Raw genomic sequence first — 21,000 nt, forward strand, 5'->3', positions numbered from 1 at the left:
TCACATCAGACAGTGGGACCAGACCCAGGAGACGAGTGCATTGCAGACGGGAGAATTATTTTACATAATAAATGCTTCAAATTCAAGCCTGTAATTGATAGCTGAAGCCAGGCAACGATGTGCAGCCACCACACATGGGTTTTAGGGAGCTGTCAATCAAATGCTGCCACTGGAGGAGGGATAATGATTGTCATATGACAACTAGCCTACCTGATTTAATGTAATCACTGCAGCTAAAGCTATTGTTTACAAGTGCCAGTGGAGGAGTGTGAGGGAGCAAGACCAGCAGTAGAACAGCAGTCGATGGTGTAATAAGTCAAACTTGAGTTCGGTAAGGGAGGGTTTGAAGTGTGGAAGCGCTCTTACTCTCAGTTTGCAGCGGTTTTGTCCATTTTCTGCTAAGATTTACACATCAAAATCTTACGTCTCTGGCTAAATGCCTGTAACTGACTAATTCAGCACAAATTACCTCAGTTTTAACTAATCATACAGAAAGCTATGGACAAACTGATATATTTTTTGTAAAGAGCCTCTATTTTGCATTTGCCGTGTACATAAGCCACAAATTAATTGCACCGCTAAGAGGGAAATACAAGATCCCACACAATACATTCAAAGCAATGTGAACTGCACAAATTGGTGGAAAGTAAAAAAAAAAAAGTATATTAAATCCATTCTGTTGTGCATAATTTACATATCATAAACTAAATTTACAAGAAAAGAGAGAAAGGGAGAGTGGGAGAGAGATAAGAGAGAGAGAGACCACCCTCCTGTATATTTCAGAGGCTGTAGGCAAACACCTCAATAATTCATGATGGAGAGATTGATTTTTTTCCTTTGGCGAGAGGCAGCAGATGTGGCAGGGATGAAGGAAGGGAGGGACGGATGGAGGGAGGGAGGAAGGGTGGGAATGGAGGGGTGGTGGAGGGACAGCACAGACCTGAGGGTTAGCAGCCAGTGGGATCATTAGACCGCCTGCTTTTTGTGTGAAGACTGGAGCTTTACAGAACACTGTTACTCACTGCCACAGGGCTCAAACAAACCAGCCTGAGTGAGACTTAGTTACTCACACGTCCCTAAATTCCCTAAAATACCAGAATAGAATAATGCAGTCAGATTAACCTTAAAGAAATATATATAATATATATATTTTGTAATTACCGAATGCCAATGACCTAATGCCAATCTGATGAAAAATGAAAAACAGTTCTTTATTAAAAAAGACGCGGCCAAGTATGGTGTCCCATACTCGGAATTTGTGCTCTGCATTTAACCCATCCAAGTGCACACACACACAGCAGTGAGTAGTGAACACTCACACACACACACACACACACCCAGAGCAATGGACAGCCATTTTTGCTGCAGCGCCTGGGGTGCAGAGAGCGCTGGTCATTCACTCCCCCTACCTACAATCCCTGCTGGTACCGGTGGGTTCAATTTGTCAACATTAGTTATTTTATTAGGTATCTTGAAATTAACTAACCTAGAATACTCATGTAAATATCCCATGAAATCAGAATAGTATTTGTTTGGCTTTTAACAAATGAATGACCATCTATATCAGGGGTGCCTAACCCTGCTCCTGGCATCGACTGTCCTGCAAAGTTCAGCTCTAATCCTAATCAAACACACCTGAAGCAACTAATTAAGGTCTTCAGGATCACTTAAAAATTAAAGGCAGGTGTGATAGGACAGTCGATCGCAAGGAGCAGGATTGGGCACACCTGATCTATGTTGTAGATATATGTAGATAGAAAAGTTTTTGTGTTTGTTTGTTTTGTATTTAAATTTTACGCTCATGTCTCTAACTAGCAATAGAAATTTATTAAGGCTTTGACAAGAACTAAACCACACTCATGAAGCTATTTTTACAGCATTTTCAAGTTTAGCTGGACAACATTGATAATGACTTTGCAAAAATGTAGGACTAGTCTTTGAAAGATGTAAATGTGTAGCATGGAAGAGGAGGAGCTCAGAGGGTCAAGCTAGAGCAAGATGACAGTCGTTTACTGTGCTTTGATACAGAAATTGTGAGGTTAGAAAAAAGAGAAGAGCAGAGAGAAATGTAAAGGGAGTTGGTTCCCCCTTGCGTGTCTGATGGAATCAACCCTCTGTGGGTGTGACGGCAGGTGAGGCTTTGAGAGCGAGTGACATCCTTTTGTCATCGCCTGCTCTCACAAATAATTCATGGCATCAGAGGGAAGGGGAGCGAGGGAGGCGTATTGACAGCTACCACTTCTACTTGCCTTCACCTGTCTTATCCAGTAACCCGCAGATGGGACGCAAAGGACAGAGGGACCTTTTCACAGAGACCGAATGTGCTGCCTTTCTCTTCCACTGACCTAATTAGAGCTCACTCGCTCCCTGCTTCTGTCTCCTCTTATCCGGCGTGTCCCACTAAAACCTAATTGCTCTTTTAACCCACAACAAAGGGGTCCATGCTATATTTTACCAGTTGAAAAATGGCAGCGCTCATAGGAAGCCTCAAAAAAGTGCAGACGGGGAAAATGACCATCAAAATCAGACTCTCTGCCTTCAAAATAAATGTAACTGTTAATTATGTAAATGTATTCAATGCATCTTTAATAAATCCAGTTATTGTTTCTGTAAAAATAAAGCTTCTTTATTGGCCTTGGGTTCATGAAGAACCTTTAGCTTTGATGGAACTTTTCCACATTCTTAAAAATAAAGGTTCAGAAAGGTGGTTTTCATAACAATGTCATAGAAGAACCTATAAGATAAAAAAAAAAAACACTTGTGAGAGTGAGATTCCGCAAATGGTTCTATACAGTGGAAAAGGGTTCTTAAGATTATTAAAATGTTCTTCACGCTAAGAAAAAAGAAAAAAAAAGGTTATTTTCTTTTTTAATTATAGTGTATTCAAAAGACTAAGCCGGTGCAAAAGAGATGTGGAAAAGTGGGATGTGCGACCCTATTAGTGCTATTGAGCGCTTAGTGACTGTGAGGTGGAGTGTCTCCACCGCCTGGTAATCTGCTCCTGATAATTTATTATTTACATAGTATTAGACAACGCCACACAGTCAGATGGAAGTGCTACAAAACTGCAGCATATTGATTTTAACAGCGCGCTGTCTGCAGCGATTTGTGGAGGCACAGGGGCTTGTCTGCGAGTGCCAGCCTTGCAGGATCACAAGGACAGGATGCCACTGTGCTACATGCTAATGCGCACTTTAAACATTTAACACTAGGAGGTGCTGTAATTGCTCTGACAGCTGACAGGTGACCAGCAGAGTGTAACATACACTGCTGTCTCTCCCCTCCTCCTCCTTCTCCTCCTCCTACCGACAGCATTTCTCTCTTCCTCACTAGTCTCTTTGGGTTGAACCCTGCTCTCTCAGTCTCTCCGGAAAAAGATGAAGATGAACATTGCAATTCTCCATTCTGCCTGAACGCAGTGGCTAATTAGAAGAGGAGGATTATAATGGGTTGTGAGATAAAAGGAGGAATTTTCCACCGGTCCGAGATAGATAGTGTCCGCAATGCTGCATGCTGGAGGTGCCATCACCTTTTCATTACCATCCCCGTTAATTACTGGTTCCGGGCTGTTTGGAGTTAGCATCATTAGCCTGATAGTTCTGGAAATATTAGTACAGCAAATTGGTGTGGTTTTCAATTGGGTTAACCAGGAAAACATTCAACCTTCATATAAAGAGGGTTGAGGTTTATTAAATTAGCCTCCTGCAAATGAGTACAGTTTGCCCTATCATGCCTCCCAGCACAAATTTACCAAAATGATTACACAGCCGGGCTGCCGATGCAGTCATATTTTAATGATTTTACTTTCTCGCTTTCATTAAATTAAGATGGGGTTTACGTGTCACTTTGGTACAATTAAACACACAATCACAACCTGAGAAAAGCATGAACATCAAAGCAGTAATAACTTTTAAATAATCCCTGTAGCAACCAAAATTATTACACAAGACATAATAAACATCTTGGTAATTGCCAGCAGTATGGCATCCTCAGTGGGACATTTTTTTGATCTGCGGTACAAGCTGCATCAAGACAAAACTACAGAGTGGAGAGAGGAGGGGCCAGAAGGAGCCGAGAGACAAGAGCTCTAATTATAAGAACATGAAACACTTCCTAAATAGCTACTAAATGAGGAAACCAAATGAGTCTGGTGATATTACAGTTTAAAATACACTTTAGACAAGTTGGCCTGGTTAAAAGAAACTTTCAAAGACACAAATCCAACCATAATCAGCAGTAGAAAAAAATGTTGGATTGGAAAATAATGCACTTACTGGGTTGATTTAATATGTTTACAAAGATATTCAAGAAAGCCAAGTGTTTGGGAAGTTTGGAAGTTTTTACCTCAGAGTCAAAAATAAATAAAGAAGGTAACTGTGAGATAGAGTTTAAAATAAGAAATTAAGGCACAATTGTGAGATAATTCACTTTGAGAGATAAAGAGAGATGAAGTCACTTTGTTTGGTATACAAGAAATAAAAGTTGCAATTGTGAGAAATAAAATTGGAGTATGAGATATAAAATCACAATGTAAGATCTGAAGTCACTTTTTGAGATCTAAACATCAGAATTATGTGATATGAAGCTATAATTAAGTTTTTAATTAGTTTAACAGGTGGAAACATACTTCCACAGGTGAGTGCAAGGATATACACTATACCATTCTAAAAGTAAAAGATACTGTTTTAAAGAAATTAATATTTTTTTTCAGAAAGGATGCATTAAATTTATAAAAAGGTGACAATAAAGACATTTATTATGTTACAAAAGATTTCTATTGCAATTAACTGATGTTCTATGATCTTTATATTTATCAAATAATCCTGAAAAAACATGGTTAAGCAGCACAGCAAGAAATGTTTCTTGAGCACCAAATCAACATATTAGAATGATTTTGAAGGATCATATGACACTGATTCAGCTTTGCCGTCAAATGAATAAATTACATTTTAAAATATATTAACTCAAGCCCCTTTCACACTGCACGTCGGACCCGGCAAATTGCCGGAACATTGCCGGGTCGACTTCTGTGTGAAAGCAAACACGTCCCGGGATTGATTCCGGGATTGATCCTGGGTTGGGGACCTCGTAACATTGCCGGGTTCAGTCCCGGAGCGAGCGCTGTGTGAACAAAAGCCAGAACTAATGCCGTGTCGTAGTGATGACGCGCGTTATCGCGCGACTCTTTTAGCGTGTTTTGAAGGCAGATCAATGTTCGCGACGAAAAAATATGTGCAAACTGTAACGAAGCAGAGATTAGTTAGTTCCTTACTTTCCGCGCTGAAGCTGAGATCGTTCACCAGCTTAAGTGAAAGTTAACGTGCCTAGCGTTTTCGACTCGTACATTACAGGTCACACCCTGATATCACGTGTATTCACGGGACCTTTACGGGTTGTGTGTGAACGCACGCACATATTCTGGGTTATCACTGGCAGTGTGAAAGTGCAAAATCTAGCGACCCGGGTACAAATGCCGGGACACATTACCCGTGTATTTGCCGGAATCGCAGTGTGAAAGGGGCTATAGAGAACCGTTACTGAGCCTTGTTAAGCATAAGAGACTTCTTTCAAAAAATCTAAACAACCTCAAACTTTTCAATGGTGGTGTAACTGCTCTGATTATCATATGAGCAGGAAAGCTATTGAATCTACGACTTGTCTAGGTAGAGACAGGAGTTTCAGATGTCCCTTAAGTGCCCCTTGTGCCCTTTAGTATTTGACTCTTAGCTGTGACCCGAGTACAAAGGTTCATGATAATTCACATCTATTTTACATATTAACCATAGCTGTATTAACAGCATATGATAAACTCAACTATAATCATCCAGCAAGTCCACACCATCAATAGGATTAATAGAGCATGTCATGTGTCACTTGAGGTGCAGTGCACTAAAACCCTTATCTGATCCATATTAATGGCCCTTAAAGAATAGAGTTAACCTGTGGGATCCATCCTTCTCACCTCTCAATTAAAAGCTTCCCTCCGTCCCAACCACATACACAACGCTCAAGTGGTGCTCCATCTCTATTACCCAGAAGACATTAGCCAGTCTGTTTCTTTATCCAATCAGATGGAGGTTCCATTCTCTTCACTTCCCTGCCCACTTCCTTTTTTGTTCCCCTCTGACAGTCTGTATAAATAGCTCGGGATGAAGTCATTCCTCAAGCACTGCTGGCAGACCCTTTCATTATTTATACTATTTACTTCAGGGGGGAAGTCACGGCTTGCCGTCAGATTTATCTGTCTGAGAAATGAGCTCCGCTATGCAGATCATCTCCGGAACAAAAGCGACGCTCCAGCGTGTTGCGCTGCCACACTAATTTGGTTCATGAAGTGTGTAACACAATCGTCTTTGGAAGGGGGGCTTCATTTGTCTCTGACTTTATTAAACGAATATATAACAGTCTTCTCTGTGCTCAAAGCTCTGGAGCACGGGCTGCGTTCCCTGAGCCAAGCGCAGCACTGAAGGCTGCTTCAGAGTAGAGCTGCTACAGCAATAATTTAGTACTGTAACTGCTAGTGAACTCTTGAATCAAAACAGATGGTACATCTCAAAACAATGCTATTTGTCTAGCTGAGGTCTTGTTCGGTTTGGTTGAATCAGGTCTATTTAAATCACAATTTTAAAAACTACATTTAATTATGATATAAACATCAAATACACTGTCAGGGCCACTATAGATAACTTACAATTAGCATACATTTTAGATTGGGGGTATGGTTCTGTTCTGGGCAACACTCCCTGCCCAACTACGCAGCCTGCATGCATAGGAGCAGGGAGAGCATAAATACCCCCCTAGGGTAAACAGGACAGAACCAACATTAATGATTAATGTAGCAGATATCATTGATGTTCTAAATGATTATTTTATATATCAACATAATTCAGTGGTCTGACTCAAGAAGAAATATCCAATGCTAAGTCCTGACTGGACGAGAGGTGGAGTTGGGGATGGAGGTGGGTGATTAGCGCCTGAGCAAAGCGATAGCTGCTGAATAATGACTGAAAGGACTTTATGAAGGGAATTGTGATTGGCATCGTATTCCTATAGGTAGACGTGGATCAATGTCAGCTGATGCGAGCTTGACTAACGTGACCTGCCAGAACTAATACTATGCTCCATTACAGTTCAATGTCTTTGAAAGAAGTCTCTTAGGCTCACAGAGGTTGTCTTTATTTGATCAGTACAATTTATTTGATATTTTCAGCAGTTTTCAGTTTCAGAAATCATTCTAATATGCAGATTTGGTGCTTATTATTTTATTAAAGTATTAATGTCTTTCTTCCAATCAATTAATCAATCAATCAATCAATCAATCAATCAATCAATCAATCAAAACTGCCCCCAAACTTTTAAACAATAGTGTAAATAGCTAGTCTATAAATGACAAATCAAGATTTTTTTCTTACATTTTAAAACTTTTTAAATAAAATATACAATATTAATGTTTTTTTTTTCCAAAGCAACTTTCTAAAGAATAGCAAAATCCTCCAGTGACCAAACCAAGAGTGACTGTGACAAAGATAAACTCCCAAAGATCTTCAAGCATATGAAGAACAAACCTTGAAAAGAACCAAGACTTAGCTGGAAGCTGGTACATGCTTAAACAAATTTATGGGTGCCTATATACATAAATATTAAATTAAACTGATGTTATCCATTTCAATGAACTGAATATTATAAACTATATTAAGTGTTAGATAGCAGATTAATTTATTTTGGAGGCATTTTTGTCACTTTTTGCCACCATAATCCTGGTTATAGTTTCTTGACCCAGCCTATAATGTTCCAAGAAAATTGATCACATACACATTTTGAGTTCACTAAATCTTCTGAAGCACGAAGAGGAAAAAAGCGTGGGAACTCTACAGCACATGTGAAAGTGATGTGTGTCAAGAGAAGAACAATAATCAGACGGATGTGTCTATCATCACAAGGTAGTCTCAGATCCTGCCTCCCCCCGCTGCTGGGCTAAACCCTGGGGAGGGTCTTAATTCAAACCACATGTTCGGCTTTCAGCTGCCACTCCAATAGCTGCGACCTATAGCTCCTTCGTCTGCTGGTGGAGCTCTGATTTTGGGGGACTCCTCGGCACCTCTGGAGTCTAAGTTTCACATGAAAATATATCTGCCTTTCCTGATAAAATCTCTTTAATAGTTCCAGCTTGTGCTTTGTGTCTTGATACCCTCCTCCCCTTTTTTTCTATGTGAGTGTGTGTGTGTGTTGGGCGGAACGTTACCTGCATTCAGAGGGCACAGGCCATGCATCACTGACACTTCATCTCAGCCTGACTGCCTTGTTTCCGTATTGACCCCTTTCCCCTAGCTGCTGCGCGGTATTATTTAAGGAGATTTATGAGGCAGAGTCCCGTGCCAGGAGCTACGGAGGCAGACGCCTTCGGGGCCGACGCACAATGAGGGGGGCCCATTAATAACCCACAGTCAGGCCTTCGCTCCCAGTCTGGACTGTGGAGAATCTGGTTCCTCACCTTTTCTAGTGACCACAGGCTATCAGGCAGCGTTCGGTACCTGAGTCCCACACACGGAGGTGGGGTAACGGATCTGGCAGGCACGCGTGCCCCTGCCGAGGAGCTCTGCAGAACAGCCGCTTATGATGGATGGGAGGAGGCAGATGCTATCTGAGCTCGGGCCATCTGTAAGAGCTCAGAGTAACAGTGGGGTTACTGACATACAGCGCCGGAGAGAGAAAAAGGGGCGAACCGGCCTAGTGTGTAGGATAACGTTAGGTAACGAGCGGAAGGTGCGAGAGGGCATGTTAGCATACTAATGCTGTGTGAGAGAGTCTCTGTTCTCACAAAGAGTGCACCATGTATTGTCACCGAGGTCAGCTATGGACACACACACACACACACACACACACACACACACACACACACACACACACACACACACACATTTCTTCATGTCACACATGCTCAGACAGGCTGCCATTCGGTATCGGGTAAAATATGGGAGGATGACATCAAATCTGATGTGAAAGTATTAAGAAAGAGTGGACTGAGAGAGAGAGTATACTGAACTGTATAGTAAGTCAGTGTGGCTGCAGGTGACATGAGTGTATAGCTGTCAATGGCTTCACTGAGAGACTGGCAGGAAACACCTTTCATAAGTGAGTGTAAGTGAAAGTGTATAGCTGTCAATGGCTTCACTGAGAGACTGGCAGGAAACACCTTTCATAACACACACACACACTGTGAACACACACCCGGAGCAGTGGGCAGCCATTTTATGCTGCGGCGCCCGGGGAGCAGTTGGGGGTTCGATGCCTTGCTCAAGGGCACCTAAGTCGTGGTATTTCATGTTAGCCCATGTCTATTTAAAAAGCAATGTTTTATTCAGCCACAACATCTCATTGCACTGAAAAATTTATCAGTCCGTGCTCTCTGTCTAATCCTGTCCTGTGTCAGGTAATTTCACTCTGTTTTTCTTTAAATATTTCTCATGACAAAGTGGAGGGGTGCCGGACTCATCATGTCACATTGATGGAAGCAGAAAGTGGGAGTTTTGGACTCCTGGATTCAGAGTGCAGTCCTAAAGTAGAAGCCCTAAAACCCTTTTCAAGGCTAGTTTTGGTTATGATGGCCTGTTACACCCTTTAGAATTAGTACATCTTTGTTAACCCTCTGGAGTCGATTAACGCGTATACGCGTTTTGGGGTATTTTCTCCTGATAACCCCGAAAAGAACTTAAATTACACTTTCAGTTTTGATCGTACAGATAAGAGCAATACACCAATCGAATCTGTAAAGGGTCTACTTTTTTTGTATACAGACATAATAACAACAAAACTTTGTGCACTTATAAAATAAAGATAACAAACAAGGAGTGCTGTCTGCAGCCTTTGTCTGCGCTGATCTTCAGTTACAAATGCGTCATTAAAATGAACTGTAACTCAGTGAATACTCAACGAAGAGACATGAGAGAGATATCTATAGAAAGCCTGACATGTCTACTTTTAAACTAAATGAGTGCTGCTGAAAACAAATATTCTGTGATAAAGTAATCCATATGAAAACAACGCGATGTCCGTTTTTCACGTCTCCCTTCATTATTTTCTAATGCGACCACGCCCCCGCGCCGAGCGCGCTATTGAGATTCAAATGTTTCACTGAAGTGCGCGGCTTTTGAATACGCCCACACAACAGAAGACAACGCAGAGAGATTGTTCTTCAAGTTTTTTTTTATTTTACTGTTTGCTTCGCGATGAGAGGAATAAGACATAATTCACCCCAAAAAGATGTGATGTGGTTGAGGATTTGAGATTTGGATTTCCTCAGAAAAAAAGAATGAAGCACTTTATTCAGCAGAGATCATAAACATGAGTAAGTCTCTTTTTATTTATTTATTTACTTGTACTAGTTTTCACATAACGTGTAAACATTTTACTAGTTAGACTTTTTCCAAAGACTTTTTCCAAACTATAATTCCTGACTAAATGTATAATCAAGTGAAATATTATGAAGTTTCAATAACAATATACACTACTATACCATTCAAAAGCTTGATGTAAATAATATAAATGTAACAATAAATTTAACTGTAACAAATGTAACAATCATTGCTGTTCTTTCAATTTATCCCCCCTAAAAAACCTAAAAAAAAAATATTCTCAGCTCTTTTCAACATTAATAATAATAATAATAATAATAATGATAATAATAACAATAAATGTTTTTTTTTTTTGTAGAAAATAAGATTGTTAAAAGGATTTCTGAAGGATTGTGTGACTGGAGTAATGATGCAAAAAAATCAGTTTGACTAAGTTCAGCTTTGACTAACCTTTTTCTAAGATCCATCCCTCTTGGGCTACTGTAACTAATTCAGATAAGTTTTAGAAATTCTATAAGAATGCAAATTTCTGTGAACAGCGTGATTTTCTGTAAAATGTCATTACTACAAGTGCCACAGCAGCAATGTTATTATATTTTAAGATCATTTTAGTTAAATTGTGTTCAAAACTATCCAAACAAGAATCCTCCATAGATTTACGTTATAAAAAAGCAAAAGCTTGTTGGCAGACAACAACAGTTGCTTAGGTACACTACGGTTTAAAAGATTTTTAAAGAGATTTTTGAATCTTTTTGAAAGAATCTCTTACACTCATCAAGAATAAAAGTAAAAACTGTAATATGAAGTATATGAAATATAATTACAATTTAAAATACTGTTTTCTATTTTTAAATATTCTAAATAATCTATTCCTATGCTGCCAAAGCTGAATTTTTAGCGACCATTACTCCAGGCTTCAGTGTCACAAGATCCTTCTGAAATCATTCTAAAAAATTATATTTTTTCTTGATCTGTTGCTCAAGAAAAAATATTATTATTAATGTTGAAAACAGTTGTGTTGCTTAATATTTTGTGAAAACCAAGAAATTTTAATTTTTTTGTTCATTTTTAGGCCCAGAAAAACCACCATCATCTCAAGGCAGTTGATGTGTAAGTGCTGCTCCAGGTTTGACCAGGAGCCGGACGCAGGTCTGCCCTCCTACAGAGTTCCCCAACCTTTGACCATCTTCCTTCTTAAGGTCAGTCCCTATGGGACACCTGATTGAAACAGGCGAGAGGCTTTCCAAAGGGCCACAGCTCTGATGCAGTGGTGGGTTACCCTGAGATGAAAATGTCCCAGGTGCCAAGAGTGGGACGGAACATAGGATTTGATCCACTACTGAAGGGGCTGCATGTTTAGCAGGTCCAGAGGAATCACAAAGTAAGCGGCCGACATAGAATCTTAGAAATGCCGGATGGCCACAGGGGAAGGCCATTGGTTTGTGCAGCTACAAATCAGACTTCAGTTTCAGAGTAAACAGGAGTTTCCCCAAAAGTTTCAGCGACACAACAGGAGAGACCGTTCAAAAGGGAAACGAATGGTAGTGTACGTAGTTACTGTTCACAGTAAAACAAGACTTAGCTTACAGTCAGTTTTATTGAAAATTCAAATGTGCACTCCATCATTGCCATTCTATAATATCTTTTACAATCCCATTCAGGGAAGTTTAGATCAGGACTTAGGCCCAAAACAAATATGTGAACGCAAACACTTCTAACTTCGCGAGCTGTATTGATACAAAGGGGTGCTAAAGCGGACATTAGCATAAATTGCCCCCTTTTGTCATTTTTTTTTTTTTTTAGTTCAACTGCTCTCATTCCAGTGCAACAGTTTAAAGAGTAAGTTAAAGTTATATAAACTGTGAACATGTTTGTAGCTAGCTTCTTGAAAACAGCACATCCGGTTTAAAGGCTCAGGCATTGGAAGGTAATCTATCGCCCTCATGAGTACTGAGGTTCCTTCGCCCCCCAGTAATAATGTGTTGGCTAAGTATTCACGTCTGTGTTTATGTGCTTGTGTAGAACATGTTTCTAAAAGGTTCTTCCACTTAGTCATAGAGCAGAGAATTAAAGAAGCACTTCCCTGGCATGAATAAACTTCAGCAGGGCAACAGGCAAAGTAAATAAAACAATATGACTGGTGGTCAGAATGAATGAGATCTGTAGATCTGTAGAAAGATGTGTGTGTATGCATGCATATCTCTCTGTGTGTGTGTATGGAGCACATAGTACACAGGATTTAATTCTATGATGTCGTAAATAAATGCCTGTCAGGGTGATAGACATGCATGGCAGGCACAGCTAATTGAAACATTTCCTTTCTAAAGCAGCCCTCATAAATCTGAGACAGGCAAAGTGATGGCAATCGTGTCGAGCCTCTCCCAACTGGGTGTGCCACCTCTGGCCCGCTGCCAAATCACAAAACCCCATTACCACCCAATACCCCACCCTATGTCCCCTCTCTCCCTGCGGCCATGAGTAATGAAGAATGGCCTTGTCACCGGGCCACTCAAGACTGTCAATACTCAGCCGTCTAAGCGCAGGATCTGTTTCAGCATCATTATAGGCACACACACACATAAAATCAGCACCCCTTCTAATTAAACACACCAGCAGCTGCACTAGGTTATTTCTTTTTAAGTGGCCAGCACCCAGGGACACCCAGGCACCCAGCCAAAACAACAGTCCAGGGCCGAAGTAAAGCTATGGGTTAACCGTTGACCTGTCAGAGAGGCTTGACCCCTGCTAAGGAATGTAATAATGCTTTATTGCCATTGGACTGTGCTACTAGACTGAAATTTGCACTAATGCATTTATATTGGATGACGGCAGCCCGGGCGTGTAGTTTTTCTTCGCTTGAAGATGATGTATAAACACACAAATGCTCTAAAATTTTGTATCTGCAAACTAAATTCAAACTATAGTATGCAAGCTATATTTAACTTGATAAAGAGTTCCTGTGCAAGCAAGGGCATATTGTGTATAGTGTTGATAGATGTGCTCATTTTTATTCCTCTTTTTTTCATTTGCCATAACTATTGTATTAAATTACACTAAAGCAATGCCCTTTGCATGAGTTTGGTGCAGGAATTCCACTTCTCCTCTTGCTGTGTATTCATAATCCATTAAAAATATTACAAATCAGGTTGCGGAGAAACTCCAGAAAGAATGGGTTTGATTTAACCTTAAGAATTGGAACAGAGGACAAATGGGACACAGCTGTAGTGTAAAATAGTATTAAAATCAGTTTGAAGTGTTGCAAAAACACAGTGCCAGTTTCTGAATAAGAATAAACTAATAAAGTGTGACAGGTTTAGTAGATTTCAGCCATTGTTATGACTTGATGACACTTTTAAGAAACAATGTTGTAAGACATGTTGATCAGAACCTTAAAAGAATAGTTCACTCAAAAATAAAAAAGCATTGACTCATCATAATGTTGTTCCAAACCTGTATGATTTTCTTTTCTTTTTTTTTTTTAGTAAAAAAGGAAATGATGGAGATGGAGAAAGGAATAGAGCAGCATGAACATTCGTCAAAATATCTCCAGTTGTGTTCCACAGAAGAAAGTAAGTCATGCAGGGTGGAACAACATGAGTGTGGTAAGTATACTGAATTTTCATTTTTGGATGAACTGTCCCTGTAAGAAGTGACATGCAAGTTTATTCCACATATAGGCTGAGTTTAGTTCAACAGTATCTGGGCAGCTCTCAGGGATGCAAAGCAGTAGTTAAAGGTAAAGTTGGGTGCAAAGGGAGGTGAGGGTCACAGGGGTGAGTGGAGCGCAGGGTGCCAGAGGACGTGTTGTGTCCCCTTCCGTGTTTGTCAAACAAATTAAACACGTTCTGGAGTCTTCACCTGCCCCAGCCACCATGCCGCATATGGCCCACCAGAAACAAAATAAGGCATCGTGCATACATTACCATACTTAATCAACCACCCTCTCCATTTAATATGCAAATTTGCTGAAATATTACTGAATGCCGTCTGTTCTAAATGAATAAATTTGAATCGCAATTAGAATAATCCTTTATAATTAATGAAAACTGTCAATTTCGGTTCACAAGTAATTTGATTAACGAGATGATGGCACACTTATCAAGTTCAGTGGACTGTTGGATTTTCATACGGCGGCTAAAGGAAAGAATATATAGCACTGGGACGGACATCAGAAACCATAATGAATAGTTAATAACAAAAGTAATTAATAAACTTATGAGGTCAGGTTGCGCCCCAGCAGGGTTCCTGGATTTTAAAGCCTGAATCTTGAGATATGTTTATTAAGCGAGGCGAAAGGATCCTTGAACTTGAGAGACATGTTCTTCCCCTAAGTTCACACTTCTCTCTATTGACTTGAGAGGCAAGTACCGGTTAAAAGATCAAAAGTTAATTAAAGCTGCAAGCAGCGATGAACGGGCCCTCGCACCCGGGCTCACCACCACCGGGTGGCTTTTGTAAAACAGCGAACGGCGAGAAATATGCGTTTAATGTGGTAAATATAAGAGGAATATGTCAAAGTCATTTATATGTGCCAATCTTCCTGCTGCCAGCTGGTGGCGCTATAACTATAACTGGATTTTGGCATGTACATTTCTTCAGTCCTTTCCAAATATTTGAAGTTTGGTGCAGATTGGACATTGCATGTTTAAGTTAGTGTAAAACAAGCCATTTCCTGTTGCCAGCAGGTGGCGCTATGATTATAGTGGAATATTGACCTTCAGATGTGTTCAGGCCAAGACTCTTTTCGAACATGTGAAGTTTGGGGAAGATCGGACATCTTATGCCTGAGTTACAATAACTTCTATTCCCATGGCGAGACATCAAACTTTGTCATGGCGCCATGGTCACACCCTTTAATGAAACCTCAAGATGTTCACAATTTAACATCGCAAAGGCCTTTAGATTATATTGACCAAAAAAAATTATAAAATGTCTTACAATTTCTAGGAGTAGTTTGTTACGGCGTAAATCATGTCACTTCCTGTTGCCAGCAGGTGGCGCTATAGCGATATCTGAATATTGGCATGTAGATATATTCAGGTCAGGAGTCTTCTCAAACATGTGAAGTTTTGGGGCAGATTGGACATTGTATGTCTGAGTTATAGCAACTTCCTTTCTCATGGCGAAACATCGAAATTTGTAAGGCCGCCACAGACACGCCCTTAAACGAAACCTCAAGATCTTCGCAATTTAACATCGCAAAGGCCTTTAGATTACACTGACAAAGTTTGGTGTTGATCTGAATAAATCTCTAGGAGGAGTTCGTTAAAGTACAACCCCTGAAAATGTCAAAAACAACACAAATTTTGCAGAGAAAATTCAAAATAACTGACTTCCTGTTGGGATTCGAATTTCGTACCAAGAGACTTTTTTGTAGGTATTGGTGTGTTACATGTGTGTACCGATTTTTGTACATGTGCGTGAAACGTAGCTCGAGGCGCACTCCGTTGAAAATGTATAGGTGGCGCTATCGAGGCATTTTGCCACACCCAATGGAATATTGGCCTTCAGATGTGTTCAGGCCAGGACACTTATCGAACATGTGAAGTTTGGGCAAGATCGGACATTTTATGCCTGAGTTACAATAACTTTTATTCCCATGGCGAGACATCGAACTTTGTGACCGCGGCATGGACACGCCCTTTAACGAAAACTCAAGATCTTCACAATTTAACATCGCCCAGGCCTTTAGAATAGAGTGACTGAAAAAAAAAGAATTATATCATAAAATTTCTTGGGGTAGTTTGTTACAGCGTAAAATATGTCACTTCCTGTTGCCAGTAGGTGGCGCTATGACTATAACTGAATATGGGCATGTCAATCTGTTCAGGTCAGGAGTCTTATCAAACATGTGAAGTTTGTGGCAGATTGGACATTGTATGTCTGAGTTATAGCAACTTCATTTTTCATGGCGGATCATCGAAATTCGTCAGGCCGCCACGGACACGCGCTTCAACGAAAACTCAAGATCTTCGCAATTTAACATCGCAAAGGCCTTTAGATTAGGCATACCAAATTTGGTGTTGATCTGAATAAATCTCTAGGAGGAGTTCGTTAAAATACAAGGCATGCAAATGACAAAAATGATGCAAAATTTGCCCATAAAATTAAAAATAACCGACTTCCTGTTGGGTTTCGGATATTGCTCCAAGAGTCTTTTTTGTAGGTACTGATGCTTTACATATGTGTGCCAATTTTCGTGCATGTACGTGAAACACAGCTCGAGGGCTGTTGATTTTTTTACGGTAGGTGGCGCTGTCGAGTCCTTTTGCCACACCCTCTTCTGAAACCTATATCATCCGTAAATTTTCACGAGGTCTGACGCGTGTGCAAAGTTTCAGGACTTTTCGAGCATGTTTAGGCCCTCAAAAATGCGATTCATTTTGGAGAAGAAGAAGAAGAAGAAGAAGAAGAAGAAGAAGAAGAATAATAATAATAATAAACAAAGCAGATACAAGAGGGTCCTCACACCATCGGTGCTCGGGCCCTAAATATGTATATAAATGTAACATATTATAGGGCTGTTTTCCTTCTAAACAGGGTACACATGCCCAGACTAGTACTCAGGGTTAATGCCGTCTCAATGTGAATCTGCTGAGGCAAACTCAACTCTCCTTATTGCTCTGGATTCAGTACGTGTACGTATGTTGAGTCCTTGACTAAACACTGCCGTAAGCACTTTAATAAACAAGAGATGCGGTTCTTATGGCCAATGGGGCAAGAGCCAGTGATTCTAACATCATCCATCCATGCAAAGCTCTTATATTCCCTTTGTAGAACTAAAACTGTACAGAGCACTGGGCAAATAACTCAGCAAAATGAAACTGGCTTAGTATTTGTGCACGCATGTGTGTTGAGGTAGGTGAAACAGAAGGGGGAAGCAGTTAATTAGAGCTGTTATGGTGTTTGGTAACAACAGCAAGGTTAAGGCTACATGCTGATGAAGTATTTGGAAGTCATTAGGCAAGATGAGTAAAGGTCTCTCCAAAAGAGTGCATGAGAGAGAGAGCGAATGGGAAAAATTTAACCAATAGGGATGGAATTAGATCTGGACAGGGCAAAATCTGTGAAGGTCTGGGGTAGATGGAGAAGATTTGATATGTTAATGGTATAAATAAGTCCACACTACTGCATCTAAACACACATTCCCATATATTCTGTGATACAAATAGTATTTCATGGCTGTTGAATAAAGGATTGTTTTACCTTTTTGAAGGACGTACAGAGAAGCAGCAGCATTAGAGAAAAAGATACAGAAAGAAAATGTTAGGAAATATTCAAGCATATACATTGTATATTAAAAATACACTCTAAAATGCATGCAGAAATGAACATACATCATTGTGCTTGGAGGTTAAGTTTACAAAGTCACTGCAAAATGACCTATGACCACTGTGTCATGTATTTAGAGGAACGCTTCTACATTTGAACACTTAGTGATCGAGATTGCATATACACTACCATTGAAAACTTTGGGGTCAGATTTTCAGTTCAGTTAAGATTTTTAATGCTTTTGAAGGAAGTTTTTTATGCTTACCAAGGCTGCATTTATTTGATTAAAAAATACTGTCAGAACTGTATTAATTTGAAATATTCTGACAATTTAAAACAACTCTGGATTCTTTGATGAATAGAGAGTTCAAAAGAGCAACATTTGCCATCATTTAATATAAGAAAATGTCAACACTGTCACTTCTGCTCAATGTAATGCATCTTTGCTGAACAGAAAAAAAAAAAACACAAGAAAATACTGACCAATATTATATAAAAAATATAAGCCCTCAAAAATATCTGATCATTATAAATATGAGACCTACATAACTATACATGTTTGGTTATTTTTTATAATAATCGGTGCATGTGAACACATTCATTTGCCCTTGAGATCCTCCCTCTCATTCACTGAAGACTCATACAGTGACTCGATACACACAGTACTGAATAAGATCTGGAGAAAAGTAAAGTCTGAATGGCCTCAGGGCCCTACAGACCCATTGTTTTTGTCCCTTTCTGATGTGGGATAGTCCAGCGACACACACACTGACAGAAGGAAACCTAAACTTTCTCTAGAATTCATCCTCTCAAGATACACCAATGGTGAAGACAACCAGACATACACACACACACACACACACACACACACACACACACACACACACACACACACACACACACACCAGAAGCAATCCAAATATTTGTCTGTACAATGTATTTTTAACAGTGCTTATTAAAGTATTGTGTCAATAGCTTTATTTGTGCGGGTTAGTGACCATTCAATGGATAGTTATTATAAAGCAGCTCTAGAGTATGGGCATACAGTACTAATGATTAAAAAGTATTTCACCATATCTCCATGATCTTGGATGGATTTTAACTGCTCTTAATTGTGGTGAATATTAGAGGATTTTCCCTCAGGCAATCAAAAGGAAATTCATTTAAACAAAGTCAATAGCAACAAACTAACAACCATCTAGAGCTCCTGTAACAGCCCTAAAGATTTCAGACATGAATTATTCAGAGGCTTTGACCGGATTTTTAAAGACTATAAAACAAGATAACCGCATCTTCAACAGATTTTCTTCTGTAAAATGTGCTGCACAACACAACTTTAGTGAATACATTACATATACGCATAACAACACAAGTAGATATGTGCATACAGGCCTCTGTGGAGTGTTTGAAGAGTATGGGATTCAAAGGTCTGTGTGGAGATTAGGTCACACAGCAGGAAGTCACACGCTGTGGGCTGAGATGTATTTTTCATCCAAAATCACAAACAGGCCAGTGGGGTCAAGAGTAAAGCCGATAACATACTAATTAGAGCATGTGTGGACACTACATCTTCAAGTCTGAGTAAATAAACTGTGTCCAGTGTTCAATGTAGTGCATTTTATTTAAAGGAGGAGGGTAACAGACTACAAGCCATTAAGGCTCTGTCGGGTCCTCAGTCACGCCCATAATAGTGAGACCCCATAATAGTGTGATTTTCACCCAAGTCACAAGTGTCTATTGCTCTAACCCACCAATAATTAGTCACATCCACCGTGCTGTGTATCCGACTAATTAGCAAATTATGTTGAAAATAGCAGCCCCCTAATTAATGATTATTATGGCATTTCTGAAGTTGCTGCTTTAATTAGTGAGGAATCGGAGCATGCATTTCAATGCTGGCAGAGTTATACACACTCTCCTCTGTGTAACAGGATTTTTAACCATCCGTATAACACATATTGTTTAATTGAAAACACACTCCTCCCCCCAAACACAAACTTATATGTACTTCCTCTCATCAAGCTGCACATCTCCTCCCACCTGTCAATTGTCCAAAAAGTACATTAGAACAAATGATCTGTGCGATCACTTAATACAGTAACACAAACAATTGAAAGTGAATCATTTGGCATTTTGGAGCAACAACAAAAAGCATTTGTTTTACTTCTCTGAAAAAAGTCACAGATTGTCCCCATTATTATAGAAGCCTGTTTTAGAGGATTTATTTTTATTTTTATTTGTAAATACTATGAGGTAATTGTGCCTAATTGTGTGTCTAATAATTGTGGCTTTATTTCTAGTAATTGCTATTTTATATTATATCTCAAAATTTCACATATTTTATTAAAGTTGGGACTATATATATATATATATATATATATATATATATAATGATTTTTATCCAAAAAGAAAGATGTCCAACATTATTTCTCATAATTTCCATGTTTACAATAATTTCACTCTCTACCTGTTTGCTTGCCCCTCGATTCTCTATCAGCATCAAAGATGAATGTGGGTCAGGTAATGAAGTGACAGTAATGAGCTTGTTGAAAGTGAAGGCTCAGCTCATCAGTTTTCAGGAGACATTTTTATTCTATAGTGTCGTCAGAAACGGGCGCACTTAACCCAGACTCACTCTTTCCCCGTTCAACACCAGCCTGTCCAACACAATGCCCTCATTCTCTCTTCTCTGCCCTTTGTTAGACCTCAAACACATACACAGTATCCCACACAAGGACACTCAGAGCCAAAGCATCTCTCTGTCCCGACCACCTCATGCATTCGGTCAGATTGTGTAACTAAATATACGGATGCATTTGCTTCTTCTCTGGTTTCACGACTGGCTCATTGTTTTCATCATTTTCCTTTGTTTTCCTGTCCGTGTGGTAAGATTTTGTGTACTGTTAAGTAAGATTTGTAAGACTGATGGAAACCTCCCTCTCAGGTTGGATGGTTGTCTTTGGTTGCAGGCTGACCCAGGCTGCCCTCACTCGGTGTGCACTTAGCTCTGCTTAAGCCCGAGGTGAACTCTGAAACACTAGACTGGATTGACATAACTGCTCTCAGTGAGTGGCAATCCAATGAGCCATCATTCCTCACCCCTCTCCTGGTGTAAGGTTCTGGGTTCTGATGTATACTGGGCTTCTTCCGCCTTTGTCAGGCCAGTAAATGGGGCTATTTAAATCCAAGAAGGTGGGGGGCCACTCATAAAGCACCCGTCGCAGGTGGGTGCATGTCCACATGTTGTTACTTTCACTGTTTCTTACCGCAGCGATTCCGTCGAGACCTCTTGGAAAAATGGTTGCGGTTGCGGCTGCTGCGCTGGGCTAAGCAGTGCTGTGCCTCAGGAGAGCATGACTAACACAAATATACAACA

At 39.9% G+C, this 21,000-nt stretch overlaps 1 pseudogene; it reads right to left on the reverse strand.

The window, feature by feature from the left end:
• Positions 1-16,846: 16,846 nt before the first annotated feature.
• Positions 16,847-21,000, reverse strand: part of LOC109101441 — a 94,513-nt pseudogene continuing 90,359 nt past the window's right edge.

Source organism: Cyprinus carpio, unplaced genomic scaffold (genome assembly GCF_018340385.1).
Source record: "Cyprinus carpio isolate SPL01 unplaced genomic scaffold, ASM1834038v1 S000006695, whole genome shotgun sequence".
Classification (NCBI taxonomy): Eukaryota; Metazoa; Chordata; class Actinopteri; order Cypriniformes; family Cyprinidae; genus Cyprinus; species Cyprinus carpio.